General features: G+C 50.6%; 1 protein-coding gene across 3 annotated transcripts in view; it reads left to right on the forward strand.

The window, feature by feature from the left end:
* LOC110494819 (dystroglycan 1) overlaps positions 1-23,188 on the forward strand; it is a 103,951-nt gene that overhangs the window by 60,539 nt on the left and 20,224 nt on the right. The window lies entirely within an intron of this gene.

Genomic DNA, 23,188 nt, shown 5'->3' on the forward strand with positions numbered 1-23,188 from the left:
TGGGGGAAACACCATTCTAAACAGCACACCTGGGGGAAACACCATTCTAAACAGCACACCTGGGGAAAAACACCATTCTAAACAGCACACCTGGGGGAAAACACCATTCTACACAGCACACCTGGGGGAAAACACCATTCTAAACAGAACACCTGGGGGAAAACGCCATTCCACACAGCACACCTGGGGAAAACACCATTCTAAACAGCACACCTGGGGAAAACACCATTCTAAACAGCACACCTGGGGGAAAACACCATTCTAAACAGCACACCTGGGGGAAAACACCATTCTACACAGCACACCTGGGGGAAACACCATTCTAAACAGCACACCTGGGGGAAAACACCATTCTACACAGCACACCTGGGGGAAACACCATTCTAAACAGCACACCTGGGGAAAACACCATTCTAAACAGCACACCTGGGGGAAAACACCATTCTACACAGCACACCTGGGGGAAAACACCATTCTACACAGCACACCTGGGGGAAACAGCATTCTAAACAGCACACCTGGGGAAAACACCATTCTAAACAGCACACCTGGGGGAAAACACCATTCTTCACAGCACACCTGGGGGAAACACCATTCTAAACAGCACACCTGGGGGTAACACCATTCTAAACAGCACACCTGGGGGAAAACACCATTCTACACAGCACACCTGGGGGAAACACCATTCTAAACAGCACACCTGGAGGAAACACCATTCTACACAGCACACCTGGGGGAAAACACCATTCTACACAGCACACCTGGGGAAAACACCATTCTAAACAGCACACCTGGGGAAAACACCATTCTAAACAGCACACCTGGGGGAAACACCATTCTACACAGCACACCTGGGGGAAACACCATTCTAAACAGCACACCTGGGGAAAACACCATTCTAAACAGCACACCTGGGGGAAACACCATTCTAAACAGCACACCTGGGGAAAAACACCATTCTAAACAGCACACCGGATAGCGGTTCGATATACAGTATGTGGCAGAGATGAACAGAAAGAGGAGGAAATAAAGATGCAACAACTAGGATAGGTTTTTAATGTTACTGGGATTGTGACTTTGGCTTCAGGACAACGAAAGGACGTTGATATGAAAACCAATAGAACAGGAGACAGATGACATAGTGGTGAGTCCAATAGAACAGGAGAGAGATGACATAGTGGTGGGGCCAATAGAACAGGAGAGTGATGACATAGTGGTGGGGCCAATAGAACAGGAGAGAGATGACATAGTGGTGGGGCCAATAGAACAGGAGAGAGATGACATAGTGGTGGGTCTAATAGAACAGGAGAGAGATGACATAGTGGTGGATCCAATAGAACAGGAGAGAGATGACATAGTGGTGGGTCCAATAGAACAGGAGAGAGATGACATAGTGGTGGGTCCAATAGAACAGGAGAGAGATGACATAGTGGTGGGTCTAATAGAAAAGGAGAGAGATGACATAGTGGTGGATCCAATAGAACAGGAGAGAGATGACATAGTGGTGGGTCTAATAGAAAAGGAGAGAGATGACATAGTGGTGGATCCAATAGAACAGGAGAGAGATGACATAGTGGTGGATCCAATAGAACAGGAGAGAGATGACATAGTGGTGGGTCCAATAGAACAGGAGAGAGATGACATAGTGGTGGGTCCAATAGAACAGGAGAGAGATGACATAGTGGTGGGTCTAATAGAACAGGACAGAAATGACATAGTGGTGGGTCCATTCGGGAAGTAAATGGAAATTATAACTCCCGTCTATACAGACATATATCATCTCATTCCAAATACTTCACCAGAAAGCATTGACTTAGCCACAGAGGAATCAAGGATCATTAGCTTCTTAAAAAAAAAAAAATAATGTTTGGATTGTTTAAAATCACAAGCTTCTAGGCCTATGCCTATTTGGGAAGCCCACAGTTATCGGCCTAGTTCGATTATTAAGTCACGCTGTCAGAGAAAAGCATCTAAAATACTGTTTGTGTGAAAAATAATTCATCTGGAATACAATTTAAAAGTGTTGAGAGAAGAAAAATGGGAGGTGTGTGTGTGGTGAAGATGTGTGCAAGTCTCTCTCCAGAATGGCTCCGCTGTCTCCCACCAGTTCTTACACATTAATTGTTTCATTGTGTATATTGTTTGCCTTTTTTACTTCTTTTAAAACATATATTTTCCCCGTTACACACCAGTCAAAAAGATTTAGACACACCTATTCATTACAGGGTTTTTCTTTATTTTATTTTTTTATATATTCTTCATTGTATAATAATAGTGAAGACCTCAAAACTATGAAATAACACATATGGAATCATGTAGTAACCAACGAAGTGTTAACCTCTCTGGGATATGTAGCGTCCCACCTTGCCAAAATGCAGAGCACCAAATTCAAATAAATAATATAAAAATTATACTTTCATTAAATCACACATGCAAATTAAAGCTGCACTTGTTGTGAATCCAGCCAACATGTCAGATTTCAAAAAGGCTTTTCGGCGAAAGCAAACGATGCTATTATCTGAGGATTGCACCTACGTAAACAAAGAGAGAAAAGCATATTTCAACCCTGCAGGTGCGACACAAAACACAGAAATAAAAATATAATCCAAGCCTTACCTTTGACAAGCTTCTTTTGTTGGCACTCCAATATGTCCCATAAACATCACAAATGGTCCTTTTGTTCGATTCATTCTGTCAATATATGTCCAAAATGTCCATTTATTTGGCGCGTTTGATCCAGAAAAACACCGGTTCCAACTTGCGCAACGTGACGACAAAATATCTCAAAAGTTACCTGTAAACTTTGCCAAAACATTTCAAACTACTTTTGTAATACAACTTTAGGTATTTTTTTACGTAAATAATCGGTAAAATTGAAGACGGGATGATCTGTGTTCAATACAGGAGGAAAACAAACTGTAGCATGCTTTCTGGTCAAGCACCTCTATCTAATCAAATCAAATCAAATGGTATTTGTCACACACACATGGTTAGCAGATGTTAATGCGAGTGTAGCGAAATGCTTGTGATTCTAGTTCTGACAATGCAGTAATAACCAACGAGTAATCTAACCTAACAATTCCACAACAACTACCTTATACACACAAGTGTAAAGGGATAAAGAATATGTACATAAAGATATATGAATGAGTGATGGTACAGAACAGCATAGGCAAGATGCAGTAGATGGTATAGAGTAGAGTATATACATATGAGATGAGTAATGTAGGGTATGTAAACATTATATTATATTAAGTAGCATTGTTTAAAGTGGCTAGTGATACATTTTTACATCAATTTCCATCAATTCCCATTATTAAAGTGGCTGGAGTTGAGTCAGTGTGTTGGCAGCAGCCACTCAATGTTAGTGGTGGCTGTTTAACAGTCTTATGGCCTTGAGATAGAAGCTGTTTTTCAGTCTCTCGGTCCCAGCTTTGATGCACCTGTACTGACCTCGCCTTCTGCATGATTGCGGGGTGAACAGGCTGTGGCTCCGGGTTGTTGTTGTCCTTGATGATCTTTATGGCCTTCCTGTGACATCGGTGGTGTAGGTGTCCTGGAGGGCAGGTAGTTTGCCCCCGGTGATGCGTTGTGCAGACCTCACTACCCTCTGGAGAGCCTTACGGTTGTGGGCGGAGCAGTTGCTGTACCAGGCGGTGATACAGCCCGACAGGATGCTCTCAATTGTGCATCTGTAGAAGTTTGTGAGTGCTTTTGGTGACAAGCCGAATTTCTTCAGCCTCCTGAGGTTGAAGAGGCGCTGCTGCGCCTTCTTCACAACGCTGTCTGTGTGGGTGGACCAATTCAGTTTGTCCATAATGTGTATGCCGAGGAACTTAAAACTTACTACCCTCTCCACTACTATCCCGTCGATGTGGATAGGGGGGTGCTCCCTCTGCTGTTTCCTGAAGTCCACGATCATCTCCTTTGTTTTGTTGACGTTGAGTGTGAGGTTATTTTCCTGACACCACACTCCGAGGGCCCACACCTCCTCACTGTAGGCCGTCTCGTCGTTGTTGGTAATCAAGCCTACCACTGTAGTGCCTAACAGTACACCTACCACTGTGGTGTCTAACAGTACACCTACCACTGTAGTGTCTAACAGTACACCTACCACTGTAGTGTCTAACAGTACACCTACCACTGTAGTGTCTAACAGTACACCTACCACTGTAGTGTCTAACAGTACACTTCAAGTGACCCTCTTCAAGATGGCCGTACTTCTTCATTACACAAAGGAAAAACCTCAACCAATTTCTAAAGACTCTTGTCATCCAGTCGAAGCGATAGGAACTGCAAGAAGGTCCCTTAGAAATCCCGGATTCTCAATGAAAACCCATTGAAAAGAGAGTGACCCCAAAAAAACAAATCAGAATGGTTTGTCCTCAGGGTTTCGCCTGCTAATAAGTTCTGTTATACTCACAGACATGATTCAAACAGTTTTAGAAACTTCAGAGTGTTTTCTATCCAAATCTACTAATACTATACATATTTTATCTTCTGTGGATGAGTAGCAGGCAGTTGAATTTGGGCACGCTTTTCATCTGGACGTGAAAATACTGCCCCCCCCCCCCCCCCGTCACCAAGAAGTTAAAACAAATCAAAAATGTATTTTATATATATTTTATATTTTATATTTGAGACTCTTCAAAGTAGCCGGCCTTCGCCTTGTTGACAGCTTTTGACTGGTACTGTAATTCTACAGCATATTGACAATGTCACATGTGAAAAACATTCCTGTACTAAGACTAGCTTAGAGACAGTAGCTAGATTGTAGTTAGTTATCTGTCCATGTCTTTCCACGAGGGCCCCAGACTCCCCGCAGACGCTGGTCTGTGATTGATTGTGACACATGCCAAATGTTTGAAATGCATGACCCCAGCACTTATTCCCATGATAACAATCTGTGTCTTCCAGTCTTCGGGTGTAGTCCTATATTCACGGGATCTTTTCTGCCCTGTCAAACACATGTTAAAAAGTCCCTGGTACAATACACCAAACCATGAGTACTTTTGCATATTGAGAATATTGACCCTGACAGCTGGGCTAAAGAATGCTAACGCCAAGCCCTATCGCCAAGCCCTATCGCCAAGCCCTATCGCCAAGCCCTATCGCCAAGCCCTATCGCCATGTTCTAAAGAGTAGAGCCTGCTTTTTTTTTACACACACGTACACAATAAAGGACAAGCACACACACACACACAAACACACACTCGCGCACACACACATACACACGCACTAAATCTGATGCGCACACACCCATATACCATTCCAGTGTTTTACTTGCTATATATTGTATTTACCTTGCCACCATGGCCTTTTTTGCCTTTACCTCCCTTCTCACCTCATTTGCTCACATTGTATATAGACTTGTTTATACTGTATTATTGACTGAATGTTTGTTTTACTCCATGTGTAACTAACTCTGTGTCGTTGTATGTGTCGAACTGCTTTGCTTTATCTTGGCCAGGTCGCAATTGTAAATGAGAACTTGTTCTCAACTTGCCTACCTGGTTAAATAAAGGTAAAATAAAATAAAATAAATAAATAAATATACACAGGTAGCCAAAGCTCAAGGCTGTAGAGCAAAACGACTACCATGAGACCAATAATAACATCTAAGGTTTTATGGTGTAAAGTCAGAGATGCATGAGAGAGAGAGTTGTATTATGCATGTGGTATGCATTATGTATTATGAATGTGGTATTCATATGTATAATGGATAACAATTCACACAGTTTCTGTAATGGCCTTGGACACAAGGGATAAGCTCACAGCCATCCAGTGGGGCCTAGTTATTCACAATTATTGGTGTAATTACTTTGGCTTCACACTCCCACTCGCCTCTCTTTCATTCTCTGAAAATTAACAGGGCCATACTTGCGAAACATGTTTCAAGGTTAAGTTTAAGCATCAGCCAATTAAAATTGTTAAGTACTGTCACACACATTGTAGCTGGTCCCATCAGATAACCTGGCACACGTTAGCCCTATGCTAGCCTCACCAGGTGGCAGTGATTTATTTCCTGTAACAAATTCCTCATCAGCCTATCAAAGATCTTAAACATTTTCCTCCACAAACCAATGGCATTTCTTAAAATAGGTCAACTCGGCCACCAAAGGGATACATGTGAACCTTGAATTCTCAAGCTAGGAAACACAGGCTGGAAGAAGCTTCTAGATGATTCAAAGACCATGCAGACATGGCTACTCACTTGTAGGCATGGCTACTGGCAGGCGTGGCTTCTCACTTGCAGGCGTGGCTACTCACTTGCAGGCGTGGCTACTCACTCGCAGGCGTGGCTACTCACTCGCAGGCGTGGCTACTCACTCGCAGGCGTGGCTACTCACTCGCAGGCGTGGCTACTCCAAGACCATGCAGGCGTGGCTACTCCCAGGGTTGGCTACTCGCAGGTGTGGCTACTCACAGGCGTGGCTACTCGCAGATGTGGCTACTCGCAGGCGTGGATACTCGCAGGCGTTGCTAAATGCAGGCGTGGCTACTTGCAGGAGTGGCTACATGCAGGCGTGGCTACTCACTTGCAGGCGTGGCTACTCACTTGCAGGCGTGGCTACTCACTTGCAGGCGTGGCTGCTCGCAGGCGTGGCTGCTCGCAGGCGTGGCTACATGCAGGCGTGGCTGCTCGCAGACGTGGCTGCTCGCAGACGTGGCAGCTCGCAGACGTGGCTGCTCGCAGACGTGGCTATTCGCAGGCGTTGCTAAATGCTGGTGTGGCTACATGCAGGCGTGGCTACATGCAGGCGTGGCTACTCGCAGGCGTGGCTACATGCAGGCGTGGCTGCTCGCAGACGTGGCTGCTCGCAGACGTGGCTATTCACAGGCGTTGCTAAATGCTGGTGTGGCTACATACAGGCGTGGCTACATGCAGGCGTGGCTACATGCAGGCGTGGCTACTCGCAGGCGTGGCTACTCGCAGGCGTGGCTACATGCAGGCGTGGCTACGCACTTGCAGGTGTGGCTACTCGCAGTCGTGGCTACTCGCAGGCGTGGCTACTCGCAGGCGTGGCTACTCGCAGGCGTGGCTACTTGCAGGCGTGGCTACATGCAGGCGTGGCTACTCACTTGCAGGCTTGACTACTCATTTGCAGGCGTGGCTACTCGTAGGCGTGGCTACATATAGGCGTGGCTACTCGCAGGCGTGGCTACTCGCAGTTATGGCTACTCGCAGGCGTGGCTACTCGCAATGTTGGCTACTCGCAGGGTTGGCTACTCGCAGGCGTGGCTACTCGCAGGCGTGGCTACTCCCTGTCGCCCAGACTTCCCTGTCGCCTAAACTTCCCTGTTGCCTTAACTTCCCTGGGGAAACTGCTTTGTGAGACTGCTTTTCTTTCCAGTGTATATTCTCTCTCCTCTCCACCCAGACAGGACTCTTATTCTCCTCTTTCCCTCTCTTTCCCTGAAACCCCTCCCTTTCTGACACACAGAGGCTTGCGCTGAACCCAGTTAGGCTTGGCGGCGTGGTAGGAAAACTTGTATTAGTAGGATGGATGACCAGATAAAAATGGGTGAAATATGTGACTCTTTATGTGTTTCTGGTCAGATATATCCAGTTCATTCAATCCAGATGTGTATCCCTCCCTGCCTGCCTGCCTGCCTGCCTGCCTGCCTGCCTGCCTGCCTGCCTCCCTCCCTCCCTCCCTCCCTCCCTCCCTGCCTGCCTGCCTCCCTCCCTCCCTCCCTCCCTCCCTGCCTCCCTCTCTATTTGTTATGTTATAATTGCGTAGCAACCAACCAGGGTTTGGAGGCCCTTCTATCTACTGCTGGTGTTATGTAGCTCATGTCCAGGTCCGGCTCCAAGCATAAACAACATAAGCAGAGGGGGAGTCAGTCGGGGTCTCAGTCGGGGTCTCAGTCGGGGTCTCAGTCGTTGTCTCAGTTGTTGTCTCAGTCGTTGTCTCAGTCGGGGTCTCAGTCGTTGTCTCAGTCGGGGTCTCAGTCGGAGTCTCAGTCGGGGTCTCAGTCGTTGTCTCAGTCGTTGTCTCAGTCGTTGTCTCAGTCGGGTCTCAGTTGTTGTCTCAGTTGTTGTCTCAGTCGGGGTCTCAGTCGTTGTCTCAGTCGTTGTCTCAGTCGAGGTCTCAGTCGGGGTCTCAGTCGGGGTCTCAGTCGTTGTCTCTGTCGTTGTCTCTGTCGTTGTCTCTGTCGTTGTCTCTGTCGTTGTCTCAGTCGGGGTCTCAGTCGTTGTCTCAGTCGGGGTCTCAGTCGGGGTCTCAGTCGGGGTCTCAGTTGTTGTCTCAGTCGTTGTCTCAGTCGGGGTCTCAGTCGTTGTCTCAGTCGGGGTCTCAGTCGGGTCTCAGTTGTTGTCTCAGTTGTTGTCTCAGTCGGGGTCTCAGTCGTTGTCTCAGTTGTTGTCTCAGTCGTTGTCTCAGTCGGGGTCTCAGTCGTTGTCTCAGTCGTTGTCTCAGTCGTTGTCTCAGTCGTTGTCTCAGTCGGGGTCTCAGTCGGGGTCTCAGTCGTTGTCTCAGTCGGGGTCTCAGTCGTTGTCTCAGTCGGGGTCTCAGTCGTTGTCTCAGTCGGGGTCTCAGTCGTTGTCTCAGTTGTTGTCTCAGTCGGGGTCTCAGTCGGGGTCTCAGTCGTTGTCTCAGTTGTTGTCTCAGTTGTTGTCTCAGTCGGGGTCTCAGTCGGGGTCTCAGTTGTTGTCTCAGTCGGGGTCTCAGTTGTTGTCTCAGTCGTTGTCTCAGTCGTTGTCTCAGTCGTTGTCTCAGTCGGGGTCTCAGTTGTTGTCTCAGTCGGGGTCTCAGTCGGGGTCTCAGTCGTTGTCTCAGTTGTTGTCTCAGTTGTTGTCTCAGTCGGGGTCTCAGTTGTTGTCTCAGTCGTTGTCTCAGTCGTTGTCTCAGTCGTTGTCTCAGTCGGGGTCTCAGTCGTTGTCTCAGTCGGGGTCTCAGTCGGGTCTCAGTTGTTGTCTCAGTTGTTGTCTCAGTCGGGGTCTCAGTCGTTGTCTCAGTTGTTGTCTCAGTCGTTGTCTCAGTCGTTGTCTCAGTCGGGGTCTCAGTCGTTGTCTCAGTCGGGGTCTCAGTCGGGGTCTCAGTCGGGGTCTCAGTCGTTGTCTCAGTCGTTGTCTCAGTCGTTGTCTCAGTCGGGGTCTCAGTCGTTGTCTCAGTCGGGGTCTCAGTCGTTGTCTCAGTTGTTGTCTCAGTCGGGGTCTCAGTCGTTGTCTCAGTCGTTGTCTCAGTCGTTGTCTCAGTCGTTGTCTCAGTCGTTGTCTCAGTCGGGGTCTCAGTCGTTGTCTCAGTCGGGGTCTCAGTCGGGGTCTCAGTCGTGGTCTCAGTCGGGGTCTCAGTTGTTGTCTCAGTCGGGGTCTCAGTCGGGGTCTCAGTCGGGGTCTCAGTCGTTGTCTCAGTCGGGGTCTCAGTCGTTGTCTCAGTCGGGGTCTCAGTCGGGGTCTCAGTCGGGGTCTCAGTTGTTGTCTCAGTCGTTGTCTCAGTCGGGGTCTCAGTCGTTGTCTCAGTCGGGGTCTCAGTCGGGTCTCAGTTGTTGTCTCAGTTGTTGTCTCAGTCGGGGTCTCAGTCGTTGTCTCAGTTGTTGTCTCAGTTGTTGTCTCAGTCGTTGTCTCAGTCGGGGTCTCAGTCGTTGTCTCAGTCGGGGTCTCAGTCGGGGTCTCAGTCGGGGTCTTAGTTGTTGTCTCAGTCGGGGTCTCAGTTGTTGTCTCAGTCGGGGTCTCAGTTGTTGTCTCAGTCGGGGTCTCAGTTGTTGTCTCAGTCGGGGTCTCAGCCGTTGTCTCAGTCGGGGTCTCAGTTGTTGTCTCAGTCGGGGTCTCAGTCGTTGTCTCAGTTGTTGTCTCAGTCGGGGTCTCAGTCGGGGTCTCAGTTGTTGTCTCAGTCGTTGTCTCAGTCGGGGTCTCAGTCGTTGTCTCAGTTGTTGTCTCAGTTGTTGTCTCAGTCGGGGTCTCAGTTGTTGTCTCAGTTGTTGTCTCAGTTGTTGTCTCAGTTGTTGTCTCAGTCGGGGTCTCAGTTGTTGTCTCAGTCGGGGTCCCAGTCGGGGTCTCAGTCGTTGTCTCAGTTGTTGTCTCAGTCGGGGTCTCAGTCGGAGTCTCAGTCGTTGTCTCAGTTGTTGTCTCAGTCGGGGTCTCAGTCGTTGTCTCAGTCGTTGTCTCAGTTGTTGCCTCAGTTGTTGTCTCAGTTGTTGTCTCAGTCGGGGTCTCAGTTGTTGTCTCAGTCGTTGTCTCAGTCGTTGTCTCAGTCGTTGTCTCAGTTGTTGCCTCAGTTGTTGTCTCAGTTGTTGTCTCAGTCGGGGTCTCAGTTGTTGTCTCAGTCGTTGTCTCAGTCGTTGTCTCAGTTGTTGTCTCAGTCGGGGTTCCAGTCGCGGTCTCAGTCGTTGTCTCAGTTGTTGTCGGGGTCTCAGTCGTTGTCTCAGTTGTTGTCTCAGTTGTTGTCTCAGTCGGGGTCTCAGTTGTTGTCTCAGTTGTTGTCTCAGTTGTTGTCTCAGTTGTTGTCTCAGTCGGGGTCTCAGTCGGGGTCTCAGTTGTTGTCTCAGTTGTTGTCTCAGTCGGGGTCTCAGTTGTTGTCTCAGTTGTTGTCTCAGTTGTTGTCTCAGTTGTTTTCTCAGTCGGGGTCTCAGTTGTTGTCTCAGTCGTTGTCTCAGTCGGGGTCTCAGTCGTTGTTTCAGTCGTTGTCTCAGTTGTTGTCTCAGTTGGGGTCTCAGTCGGGGTCTCAGTTGTTGTCTCAGTTGTTGTCTCAGTTGTTTTCTCAGTCGGGGTCTCAGTTGTTGTCTCAGTCGTTGTCTCAGTCGGGGTCTCAGTCGTTGTTTCAGTCGTTGTCTCAGTTGTTGTCTCAGTTGGGGTCTCAGTCGGGGTCTCAGTTGTTGTCTCAGTTGTTGTCTCAGTCAGGGTCTCAGTCGGGGTCTCAGTTGTTGTCTCAGTCAGGGTCTCGGTTGTTGTCTCATTTGTTGTCTCAGTTGTTGTCTCAGTCGGGGTCTCAGTCGGGGTCTCAGTTGGGGTCTCAGTCGTTGTCTCAGTCGGGGTCTCAGTCGTTGTCTCAGTCGTTGTCTCAGTCGATGTCTCAGTCGATGTCTCAGTCGGGGTCTCAGTCGGGGTCTCAGTCGGGGTCTCAGTCGTTGTCTCAGTCGGGGTCTCAGTCGTTGTCTCAGTCTGGGTTTCAGTCGGGGTCTCAGTTGTTGTGTCAGTTGGGGTCTCAGTCGTTGTCTCAGTCGGGGTCTCAGTCGTTGTCTCAGTCGTTGTCTCAGTCGATGTCTCAGTCGATGTCTCAGTCGGGGTCTCAGTCGGGGTCTCAGTCGGGGTCTCAGTCGTTGTCTCAGTCGGGGTCTCAGTCGTTGTCTCAGTCTGGGTTTCAGTCGATGTCTCAGTCGGGGTCTCAGTCGGGGTCTCAGTCGGGGTCTCAGTCGTTGTCTCAGTTGTTGCCTCAGTTGTTGTCTCAGTTGTTGTCTCAGTCGGGGTCTCAGTTGTTGTCTCAGTCGTTGTCTCAGTCGTTGTCTCAGTCGTTGTCTCAGTTGTTGCCTCAGTTGTTGTCTCAGTTGTTGTCTCAGTCGGGGTCTCAGTTGTTGTCTCAGTTGTTGTCTCAGTTGTTGTCTCAGTCGGGGTCTCAGTCGTTGTCTCAGTCGGGGTCTCAGTCGGGGTCTCAGTCGGGGTCTCAGTTGTTGTCTCAGTCGTTGTCTCAGTCGGGGTCTCAGTCGTTGTCTCAGTCGGGGTCTCAGTCGGGTCTCAGTTGTTGTCTCAGTTGTTGTCTCAGTCGGGGTCTCAGTCGTTGTCTCAGTTGTTGTCTCAGTCGTTGTCTCAGTCGGGGTCTCAGTCGTTGTCTCAGTCGTTGTCTCAGTCGTTGTCTCAGTCGTTGTCTCAGTCGGGGTCTCAGTCGGGGTCTCAGTCGTTGTCTCAGTCGGGGTCTCAGTCGTTGTCTCAGTCGGGGTCTCAGTCGTTGTCTCAGTCGGGGTCTCAGTCGTTGTCTCAGTTGTTGTCTCAGTCGGGGTCTCAGTCGGGGTCTCAGTCGTTGTCTCAGTTGTTGTCTCAGTTGTTGTCTCAGTCGGGGTCTCAGTCGGGGTCTCAGTTGTTGTCTCAGTCGGGGTCTCAGTTGTTGTCTCAGTCGTTGTCTCAGTCGTTGTCTCAGTCGTTGTCTCAGTCGGGGTCTCAGTTGTTGTCTCAGTCGGGGTCTCAGTCGGGGTCTCAGTCGTTGTCTCAGTTGTTGTCTCAGTTGTTGTCTCAGTCGGGGTCTCAGTTGTTGTCTCAGTCGTTGTCTCAGTCGTTGTCTCAGTCGTTGTCTCAGTCGGGGTCTCAGTCGTTGTCTCAGTCGGGGTCTCAGTCGGGTCTCAGTTGTTGTCTCAGTTGTTGTCTCAGTCGGGGTCTCAGTCGTTGTCTCAGTTGTTGTCTCAGTCGTTGTCTCAGTCGTTGTCTCAGTCGGGGTCTCAGTCGTTGTCTCAGTCGGGGTCTCAGTCGGGGTCTCAGTCGGGGTCTCAGTCGTTGTCTCAGTCGTTGTCTCAGTCGTTGTCTCAGTCGGGGTCTCAGTCGTTGTCTCAGTCGGGGTCTCAGTCGTTGTCTCAGTTGTTGTCTCAGTCGGGGTCTCAGTCGTTGTCTCAGTCGTTGTCTCAGTCGTTGTCTCAGTCGTTGTCTCAGTCGTTGTCTCAGTCGGGGTCTCAGTCGTTGTCTCAGTCGGGGTCTCAGTCGGGGTCTCAGTCGTGGTCTCAGTCGGGGTCTCAGTTGTTGTCTCAGTCGGGGTCTCAGTCGGGGTCTCAGTCGGGGTCTCAGTCGTTGTCTCAGTCGGGGTCTCAGTCGTTGTCTCAGTCGGGGTCTCAGTCGGGGTCTCAGTCGGGGTCTCAGTTGTTGTCTCAGTCGTTGTCTCAGTCGGGGTCTCAGTCGTTGTCTCAGTCGGGGTCTCAGTCGGGTCTCAGTTGTTGTCTCAGTTGTTGTCTCAGTCGGGGTCTCAGTCGTTGTCTCAGTTGTTGTCTCAGTTGTTGTCTCAGTCGTTGTCTCAGTCGGGGTCTCAGTCGTTGTCTCAGTCGGGGTCTCAGTCGGGGTCTCAGTCGGGGTCTTAGTTGTTGTCTCAGTCGGGGTCTCAGTTGTTGTCTCAGTCGGGGTCTCAGTTGTTGTCTCAGTCGGGGTCTCAGTTGTTGTCTCAGTCGGGGTCTCAGCCGTTGTCTCAGTCGGGGTCTCAGTTGTTGTCTCAGTCGGGGTCTCAGTCGTTGTCTCAGTTGTTGTCTCAGTCGGGGTCTCAGTCGGGGTCTCAGTTGTTGTCTCAGTCGTTGTCTCAGTCGGGGTCTCAGTCGTTGTCTCAGTTGTTGTCTCAGTTGTTGTCTCAGTCGGGGTCTCAGTTGTTGTCTCAGTTGTTGTCTCAGTTGTTGTCTCAGTTGTTGTCTCAGTCGGGGTCTCAGTTGTTGTCTCAGTCGGGGTCCCAGTCGGGGTCTCAGTCGTTGTCTCAGTTGTTGTCTCAGTCGGGGTCTCAGTCGGAGTCTCAGTCGTTGTCTCAGTTGTTGTCTCAGTCGGGGTCTCAGTCGTTGTCTCAGTCGTTGTCTCAGTTGTTGCCTCAGTTGTTGTCTCAGTTGTTGTCTCAGTCGGGGTCTCAGTTGTTGTCTCAGTCGTTGTCTCAGTCGTTGTCTCAGTCGTTGTCTCAGTTGTTGCCTCAGTTGTTGTCTCAGTTGTTGTCTCAGTCGGGGTCTCAGTTGTTGTCTCAGTCGTTGTCTCAGTCGTTGTCTCAGTTGTTGTCTCAGTCGGGGTTCCAGTCGCGGTCTCAGTCGTTGTCTCAGTTGTTGTCGGGGTCTCAGTCGTTGTCTCAGTTGTTGTCTCAGTTGTTGTCTCAGTCGGGGTCTCAGTTGTTGTCTCAGTTGTTGTCTCAGTTGTTGTCTCAGTTGTTGTCTCAGTTGTTGTCTCAGTCGGGGTCTCAGTCGGGGTCTCAGTTGTTGTCTCAGTTGTTGTCTCAGTCGGGGTCTCAGTTGTTGTCTCAGTTGTTGTCTCAGTTGTTGTCTCAGTTGTTTTCTCAGTCGGGGTCTCAGTTGTTGTCTCAGTCGTTGTCTCAGTCGGGGTCTCAGTCGTTGTTTCAGTCGTTGTCTCAGTTGTTGTCTCAGTTGGGGTCTCAGTCGGGGTCTCAGTTGTTGTCTCAGTTGTTGTCTCAGTTGTTTTCTCAGTCGGGGTCTCAGTTGTTGTCTCAGTCGTTGTCTCAGTCGGGGTCTCAGTCGTTGTTTCAGTCGTTGTCTCAGTTGGGGTCTCAGTCGGGGTCTCAGTTGTTGTCTCAGTTGTTGTCTCAGTCAGGGTCTCAGTCGGGGTCTCAGTTGTTGTCTCAGTCAGGGTCTCGGTTGTTGTCTCATTTGTTGTCTCAGTTGTTGTCTCAGTCGGGGTCTCAGTCGGGGTCTCAGTTGGGGTCTCAGTCGTTGTCTCAGTCGGGGTCTCAGTCGTTGTCTCAGTCGTTGTCTCAGTCGATGTCTCAGTCGATGTCTCAGTCGGGGTCTCAGTCGGGGTCTCAGTCGGGGTCTCAGTCGTTGTCTCAGTCGGGGTCTCAGTCGTTGTCTCAGTCTGGGTTTCAGTCGGGGTCTCAGTTGTTGTGTCAGTTGGGGTCTCAGTCGTTGTCTCAGTCGGGGTCTCAGTCGTTGTCTCAGTCGTTGTCTCAGTCGATGTCTCAGTCGATGTCTCAGTCGGGGTCTCAGTCGGGGTCTCAGTCGGGGTCTCAGTCGTTGTCTCAGTCGGGGTCTCAGTCGTTGTCTCAGTCTGGGTTTCAGTCGATGTCTCAGTCGGGGTCTCAGTCGGGGTCTCAGTCGGGGTCTCAGTCGTTGTCTCAGTTGTTGCCTCAGTTGTTGTCTCAGTTGTTGTCTCAGTCGGGGTCTCAGTTGTTGTCTCAGTCGTTGTCTCAGTCGTTGTCTCAGTCGTTGTCTCAGTTGTTGCCTCAGTTGTTGTCTCAGTTGTTGTCTCAGTCGGGGTCTCAGTTGTTGTCTCAGTCGTTGTCTCAGTCGTTGTCTCAGTTGTTGTCTCAGTCGGGGTTCCAGTCGGGGTCTCAGTCGTTGTCTCAGTTGTTGTCGGGGTCTCAGTCGTTGTCTCAGTTGTTGTCTCAGTTGTTGTCTCAGTCGGGGTCTCAGTTGTTGTCTCAGTTGTTGTCTCAGTTGTTGTCTCAGTTGTTGTCTCAGTTGTTGTCTCAGTCGGGGTCTCAGTCGGGGTCTCAGTTGTTGTCTCAGTTGTTGTCTCAGTTGTAGTCTCAGTCGGGGTCTCAGTTGTTGTCTCAGTTGTTGTCTCAGTTGTTTTCTCAGTCGGGGTCTCAGTTGTTGTCTCAGTTGTTGTCTCAGTCGGGGTCTCAGTTGTTGTCTCAGTTGGGGTCTCAGTCGGGGTCTCAGTTGTTGTCTCAGTTGTTGTCTCAGTTGTTTTCTCAGTCGGGGTCTCAGTTGTTGTCTCAGTCGTTGTCTCAGTCGGGGTCTCAGTCGTTGTTTCAGTCGTTGTCTCAGTTGGGGTCTCAGTCGGGGTCTCAGTTGTTGTCTCAGTTGTTGTCTCAGTCAGGGTCTCAGTCGGGGTCTCAGTTGTTGTCTCAGTCAGGGTCTCGGTTGTTGTCTCATTTGTTGTCTCAGTTGTTGTCTCAGTCGGGGTCTCAGTCGGGGTCTCAGTTGGGGTCTCAGTCGTTGTCTCAGTCGGGGTCTCAGTCGTTGTCTCAGTCGTTGTCTCAGTCGATGTCTCAGTCGATGTCTCAGTCGGGGTCTCAGTCGGGGTCTCAGTCGGGGTCTCAGTCGTTGTCTCAGTCGGGGTCTCAGTCGTTGTCTCAGTCTGGGTTTCAGTCGGGGTCTCAGTTGTTGTGTCAGTTGGGGTCTCAGTCGTTGTCTCAGTCGGGGTCTCAGTCGTTGTCTCAGTCGTTGTCTCAGTCGATGTCTCAGTCGATGTCTCAGTCGGGGTCTCAGTCGGGGTCTCAGTCGGGGTCTCAGTCGTTGTCTCAGTCGGGGTCTCAGTCGTTGTCTCAGTCTGGGTTTCAGTCGATGTCTCAGTCGGGGTCTCAGTCGGGGTCTCAGTCGGGGTCTCAGTCGTTGTCTCAGTTGTTGCCTCAGTTGTTGTCTCAGTTGTTGTCTCAGTCGGGGTCTCAGTTGTTGTCTCAGTCGTTGTCTCAGTCGTTGTCTCAGTCGTTGTCTCAGTTGTTGCCTCAGTTGTTGTCTCAGTTGTTGTCTCAGTCGGGGTCTCAGTTGTTGTCTCAGTTGTTGTCTCAGTCGTTGTCTCAGTCGTTGTCTCAGTTGTTGTCTCAGTCGGGGTTCCAGTCGGGGTCTCAGTCGTTGTCTCAGTTGTTGTCGGGGTCTCAGTCGTTGTCTCAGTTGTTGTCTCAGTTGTTGTCTCAGTCGTTGTCTCAGTTGTTGTCTCAGTTGTTGTCTCAGTTGTTGTCTCAGTCGGGGTCTCAGTCGGGGTCTCAGTTGTTGTCTCAGTTGTTGTCTCAGTTGTAGTCTCAGTCGGGGTCTCAGTTGTTGTCTCAGTTGTTGTCTCAGTTGTTTTCTCAGTCGGGGTCTCAGTTGTTGTCTCAGTTGTTGTCTCAGTCGGGGTCTCAGTTGTTGTCTCAGTCGGGGTCCCAGTCGGGGTCTCAGTCGTTGTCTCAGTTGTTGTCTCAGTCGGGGTCTCAGTCGGAGTCTCAGTCGTTGTCTCAGTTGTTGTCTCAGTCGGGGTCTCAGTCGTTGTCTCAGTCGTTGTCTCAGTCGTTGCCTCAGTTGTTGTCTCAGTTGTTGTCTCAGTCGGGGTCTCAGTCGGGGTCTCAGTCGTTGTCTCAGTCGGGGTCTCAGTCGTTGTCTCAGTCTGGGTTTCAGTCGATGTCTCAGTCGGGGTCTCAGTCGGGGTCTCAGTCGGGGTCTCAGTCGTTGTCTCAGTTGTTGCCTCAGTTGTTGTCTCAGTTGTTGTCTCAGTCGGGGTCTCAGTTGTTGTCTCAGTCGTTGTCTCAGTCGTTGTCTCAGTCGTTGTCTCAGTTGTTGCCTCAGTTGTTGTCTCAGTTGTTGTCTCAGTCGGGGTCTCAGTTGTTGTCTCAGTCGTTGTCTCAGTCGTTGTCTCAGTTGTTGTCTCAGTCGGGGTTCCAGTCGGGGTCTCAGTCGTTGTCTCAGTTGTTGTCGGGGTCTCAGTCGTTGTCTCAGTTGTTGTCTCAGTTGTTGTCTCAGTCGGGGTCTCAGTTGTTGTCTCAGTTGTTGTCTCAGTTGTTGTCTCAGTTGTTGTCTCAGTTGTTGTCTCAGTCGGGGTCTCAGTCGGGGTCTCAGTTGTTGTCTCAGTTGTTGTCTCAGTTGTAGTCTCAGTCGGGGTCTCAGTTGTTGTCTCAGTTGTTGTCTCAGTTGTTTTCTCAGTCGGGGTCTCAGTTGTTGTCTCAGTTGTTGTCTCAGTCGGGGTCTCAGTTGTTGTCTCAGTTGGGGTCTCAGTCGGGGTCTCAGTTGTTGTCTCAGTTGTTGTCTCAGTTGTTTTCTCAGTCGGGGTCTCAGTTGTTGTCTCAGTCGTTGTCTCAGTCGGGGTCTCAGTCGTTGTTTCAGTCGTTGTCTCAGTTGGGGTCTCAGTCGGGGTCTCAGTTGTTGTCTCAGTTGTTGTCTCAGTCAGGGTCTCAGTCGGGGTCTCAGTTGTTGTCTCAGTCAGGGTCTCGGTTGTTGTCTCATTTGTTGTCTCAGTTGTTGTCTCAGTCGGGGTCTCAGTCGGGGTCTCAGTTGGGGTCTCAGTCGTTGTCTCAGTCGGGGTCTCAGTCGTTGTCTCAGTCGTTGTCTCAGTCGATGTCTCAGTCGATGTCTCAGTCGGGGTCTCAGTCGGGGTCTCAGTCGGGGTCTCAGTCGTTGTCTCAGTCGGGGTCTCAGTCGTTGTCTCAGTCTGGGTTTCAGTCGGGGTCTCAGTTGTTGTGTCAGTTGGGGTCTCAGTCGTTGTCTCAGTCGGGGTCTCAGTCGTTGTCTCAGTCGTTGTCTCAGTCGATGTCTCAGTCGATGTCTCAGTCGGGGTCTCAGTCGGGGTCTCAGTCGGGGTCTCAGTCGTTGTCTCAGTCGGGGTCTCAGTCGTTGTCTCAGTCTGGGTTTCAGTCGATGTCTCAGTCGGGGTCTCAGTCGGGGTCTCAGTCGGGGTCTCAGTCGTTGTCTCAGTTGTTGCCTCAGTTGTTGTCTCAGTTGTTGTCTCAGTCGGGGTCTCAGTTGTTGTCTCAGTCGTTGTCTCAGTCGTTGTCTCAGTCGTTGTCTCAGTTGTTGCCTCAGTTGTTGTCTCAGTTGTTGTCTCAGTCGGGGTCTCAGTTGTTGTCTCAGTTGTTGTCTCAGTCGTTGTCTCAGTCGTTGTCTCAGTTGTTGTCTCAGTCGGGGTTCCAGTCGGGGTCTCAGTCGTTGTCTCAGTTGTTGTCGGGGTCTCAGTCGTTGTCTCAGTTGTTGTCTCAGTTGTTGTCTCAGTCGTTGTCTCAGTTGTTGTCTCAGTTGTTGTCTCAGTTGTTGTCTCAGTCGGGGTCTCAGTCGGGGTCTCAGTTGTTGTCTCAGTTGTTGTCTCAGTTGTAGTCTCAGTCGGGGTCTCAGTTGTTGTCTCAGTTGTTGTCTCAGTTGTTTTCTCAGTCGGGGTCTCAGTTGTTGTCTCAGTTGTTGTCTCAGTCGGGGTCTCAGTTGTTGTCTCAGTCGGGGTCCCAGTCGGGGTCTCAGTCGTTGTCTCAGTTGTTGTCTCAGTCGGGGTCTCAGTCGGAGTCTCAGTCGTTGTCTCAGTTGTTGTCTCAGTCGGGGTCTCAGTCGTTGTCTCAGTCGTTGTCTCAGTCGTTGCCTCAGTTGTTGTCTCAGTTGTTGTCTCAGTCGGGGTCTCAGTTGTTGTCTCAGTCGTTGTCTCAGTCGTTGTCTCAGTCGTTGTCTCAGTTGTTGCCTCAGTTGTTGTCTCAGTTGTTGTCTCAGTCGGGGTCTCAGTTGTTGTCTCAGTCGTTGTCTCAGTCGTTGTCTCAGTTGTTGTCTCAGTCGGGGTTCCAGTCGCGGTCTCAGTCGTTGTCTCAGTTGTTGTCGGGGTCTCAGTCGTTGTCTCAGTTGTTGTCTCAGTTGTTGTCTCAGTCGGGGTCTCAGTTGTTGTCTCAGTTGTTGTCTCAGTTGTTGTCTCAGTTGTTGTCTCAGTTGTTGTCTCAGTCGGGGTCTCAGTCGGGGTCTCAGTTGTTGTCTCAGTTGTTGTCTCAGTTGTTGTCTCAGTCGGGGTCTCAGTTGTTGTCTCAGTTGTTGTCTCAGTTGTTTTCTCAGTCGGGGTCTCAGTTGTTGTCTCAGTCGTTGTCTCAGTCGGGGTCTCAGTCGTTGTTTCAGTCGTTGTCTCAGTTGTTGTCTCAGTTGGGGTCTCAGTCGGGGTCTCAGTTGTTGTCTCAGTTGTTGTCTCAGTCAGGGTCTCAGTCGGGGTCTCAGTTGTTGTCTCAGTCAGGGTCTCGGTTGTTGTCTCATTTGTTGTCTCAGTTGTTGTCTCAGTCGGGGTCTCAGTTGGGGTCTCAGTCGTTGTCTCAGTCGGGGTCTCAGTCGTTGTCTCAGTCGTTGTCTCAGTCGATGTCTCAGTCGATGTCTCAGTCGGGGTCTCAGTCGGGGTCTCAGTCGGGGTCTCAGTCGTTGTCTCAGTCGGGGTCTCAGTCGTTGTCTCAGTCTGGGTTTCAGTCGGGGTCTCAGTTGTTGTCTCAGTTGGGGTCTCAGTCGTTGTCTCAGTCGGGGTCTCAGTCGTTGTGTCAGTCGTTGTCTCAGTCGATGTCTCAGTCGGGGTCTCAGTCGGGGTCTCAGTCGGGGTCTCAGTCGGGGTCTCAGTCGTTGTCTCAGTCGGGGTCTCAGTCGTTGTCTCAGTCTGGGTTTCAGTCGATGTCTCAGTCGGGGTCTCAGTCGGGGTCTCAGTCGGGGTCTCAGTCGTTGTCTCAGTTGTTGCCTCAGTTGTTGTCTCAGTTGTTGTCTCAGTCGGGGTCTCAGTTGTTGTCTCAGTCGTTGTCTCAGTCGTTGTCTCAGTCGTTGTCTCAGTTGTTGCCTCAGTTGTTGTCTCAGTTGTTGTCTCAGTCGGGGTCTCAGTTGTTGTCTCAGTCGTTGTCTCAGTCGTTGTCTCAGTTGTTGTCTCAGTCGGGGTTCCAGTCGGGGTCTCAGTCGTTGTCTCAGTTGTTGTCGGGGTCTCAGTCGTTGTCTCAGTTGTTGTCTCAGTTGTTGTCTCAGTCGGGGTCTCAGTTGTTGTCTCAGTTGTTGTCTCAGTTGTTGTCTCAGTTGTTGTCTCAGTTGTTGTCTCAGTCGGGGTCTCAGTCGGGGTCTCAGTTGTTGTCTCAGTTGTTGTCTCAGTTGTTGTCTCAGTCGGGGTCTCAGTTGTTGTCTCAGTTGTTGTCTCAGTTGTTGTCTCAGTTGTTTTCTCAGTCGGGGTCTCAGTTGTTGTCTCAGTCGTTGTCTCAGTCGGGGTCTCAGTCGTTGTTTCAGTCGTTGTCTCAGTTGTTGTCTCAGTTGTTGTCTCAGTCAGGGTCTCAGTCGGGGTCTCAGTTGTTGTCTCAGTCAGGGTCTCGGTTGTTGTCTCATTTGTTGTCTCAGTTGTTGTCTCAGTCGGGGTCTCAGTCGGGGTCTCAGTTGGGGTCTCAGTCGTTGTCTCAGTCGTTGTCTCAGTCGTTGTCTCAGTCGTTGTCTCAGTCGATGTCTCAGTCGATGTCTCAGTCGGGGTCTCAGTCGGGGTCTCAGTCGGGGTCTCAGTCGTTGTCTCAGTCGGGGTCTCAGTCGTTGTCTCAGTCTGGGTTTCAGTCGGGGTCTCAGTTGTTGTCTCAGTCGGGGTCTCAGTCGTTGTCTCAGTCGGGGTCTCAGTCGTTGTCTCAGTCGTTGTCTCAGTCGGGGTCTCAGTCGGGGTCTCAGTTGTTGTCTCAGTCGGGGTCTCAGCCGTTGTCTCAGTTGGGGTCTCAGTTGTTGTCTCAGTCGGGGTCTCAGTCGTTGTCTCAGTCGGGGTCTCAGTCGTTGTCTCAGTCGGGGTCTCAGTCGTTGTCTCAGTCGGGGTCTCAGTCGTTGTCTCAGTCGGGGTCTCAGTTGTTGTCTCAGTCGGGGTCCCAGTCGGGGTCTCAGTCGTTGTCTCAGTTGTTGTCTCAGTCGGGGTCTCAGTCGTTGTCTCAGTTGTTGTCTCAGTTATTGTCTCAGTCGGGGTCTCAGTTGTTGTCTCAGTTGTTGTCTCAGTTGTTGTCTCAGTTCTTGTCTCAGTCGGGGTCTCAGTTGTTGTCTCAGTCGGGGTCTCAGTCGGGGTCTCAGTCGTTGTCTCAGTCGTTGTCTCAGTCGTTGTCTCAGTCGGGGTCTCAGTCGTTGTCTCAGTTGTTGTCTCAGTTGGGGTCTCAGTCGGGGTCTCAGTTGTTGTCTCAGTTGTTGTCTCAGTCAGGGTCTCAGTCGGGGTCTCAGTTGTTGTCTCAGTCGGGGTCTCAGTTGTTGTCTCAGTTGGGGTCTCAGTTGTTGTCTCAGTCGGGGTCTCAGTTGTTGTCTCAGTCGGGGTCTCAGTTGTTGTCTCAGTCGGGGTCTCAGTTGTTGTCTCAGTCGGGGTCTCAGCCGTTGTCTCAGTTGGGGTCTCAGTTGTTGTCTAAGTCGGGGTCTCAGTCGTTGTCTCAGTCGGGGTCTCAGTCGTTGTCTCAGTCGGGGTCTCAGTCGTTGTCTCAGTCGGGGTCTCAGTCGTTGTCTCAGTCGGGGTCTCAGTTGTTGTCTCAGTCGGGGTCCCAGTCGGGGTCTCAGTCGTTGTCTCAGTTGTTGTCTCAGTCGGGGTCTCAGTCGTTGTCTCAGTTGTTGTCTCAGTTATTGTCTCAGTCGGGATCTCAGTTGTTGTCTCAGTTGTTGTCTCAGTTGTTGTCTCAGTTGTTGTCTCAGTCGGGGTCTCAGTTGTTGTCTCAGTCGGGGTCTCAGTCGGGGTCTCAGTCGTTGTCTCAGTCGTTGTCTCAGTCGTTGTCTCAGTCGGGGTCTCAGTCGTTGTCTCAGTTGTTGTCTCAGTTGGGGTCTCAGTCGGGGTCTCAGTTGTTGTCTCAGTTGTTGTCTCAGTCAGGGTCTCAGTCGGGGTCTCAGTTGTTGTCTCAGTCAGGGTCTCAGTTGTTGTCTCAGTTGTTGTCTCAGTCGGGGTCTCAGTCGGGGTCTCAGTCGGGGTCTCAGTTGGGGTCTCAGTCGTTGTCTCAGTCGGGGTCTCAGTCGTTGTCTCAGTCGGGGTCTCAGTCGTTGTCTCAGTCGTTGTCTCAGTCGTTGTCTCAGTCGTTGTCTCAGTCGGGGTCTCAGTCGATGTCTCAGTCGGGGTCTCAGTCGGGGTCTCAGTTGGGGTCTCAGTCGTTGTCTCAGTCGGGGTCTCAGTCGTTGTCTCAGTCGGGGTCTCAGTCGTTGTCTCAGTCGTTGTCTCAGTCGTTGTCTCAGTCGTTGTCTCAGTCGGGGTCTCAGTCGATGTCTCAGTCGGGGTCTCAGTCGGGGTCTCAGTCGGGGTCTCAGTCGTTGTCTCAGTCGGGGTCTCAGTCGTTGTCTCAGTCGGGGTCTCAGTCGGGGTCTCAGTTGTTGTCTCAGTCGGGGTCTCAGTCGTTGTCTCAGTCGGGGTCTCAGTCGTTGTCTCAGTCGTTGTCTCAGTCGGGGTCTCAGTCGGGGTCTCAGTCGGGGTCTCAGTTGTTGTCTCAGTCGGGGTCTCAGTTGTTGTCTCAGTCGGGGTCTCAGTTTTTGTCTCAGTCGGGGTCTCAGTTGTTGTCTCAGTCGGGGTCTCAGTTGTTGTCTCAGTCGGGGTCTCAGCCGTTGTCTCAGTCGGGGTCTCAGTTGTTGTCTCAGTCGGGGTCTCAGTCGTTGTCTCAGTCGGGGTCTCAGTCGTTGTCTCAGTCGGGGTCTCAGTCGGGGTCTCAGTCGGGGTCTCAGTCGTTGTCTCAGTTGTTGTCTCAGTCGTAGTCTCAGTCGGGGTCTCACTCGGGGTCTCAGTCAGAATACTGACCGGGCATGCAGGGCACGTGCCCAAGGGCCCTGACCTCCATAGACTAACAAAATCAACCATATTAGCATAAATCATGGCACAATTACCTTTAAAACTGCAAAAATCTCTCTCCACCTCATGGCAAAATAAATAGATTTGCAGGAAATTAGCTTTAAAACTGCAAAAATCTCTCTCCACCTCATGGCAAAATAAATAGATTTGCAGGAAATTAGCTTTTAAACTGCAAAAATCTCTCTCCACCTCATGGCAAAATAAATAGATTTGCAGGAAATTAGCTTTAAAACTTCAAAAATCTCTCTCCACCTCATGGCAAAATAATTAGATTTGCATGAAATTAGCTTTAAAACTGCAAAAATCTCTCTCCACCTCATGGCAAAATAAATAGATTTGCAGTTAATAAGCTGTATAACTGCAAAA

This window comes from Oncorhynchus mykiss, chromosome 17 (assembly GCF_057628025.1).
Source record: "Oncorhynchus mykiss isolate SJ-2025 chromosome 17, ASM5762802v1, whole genome shotgun sequence".
Lineage (NCBI taxonomy): Eukaryota > Metazoa > Chordata > Actinopteri > Salmoniformes > Salmonidae > Oncorhynchus > Oncorhynchus mykiss.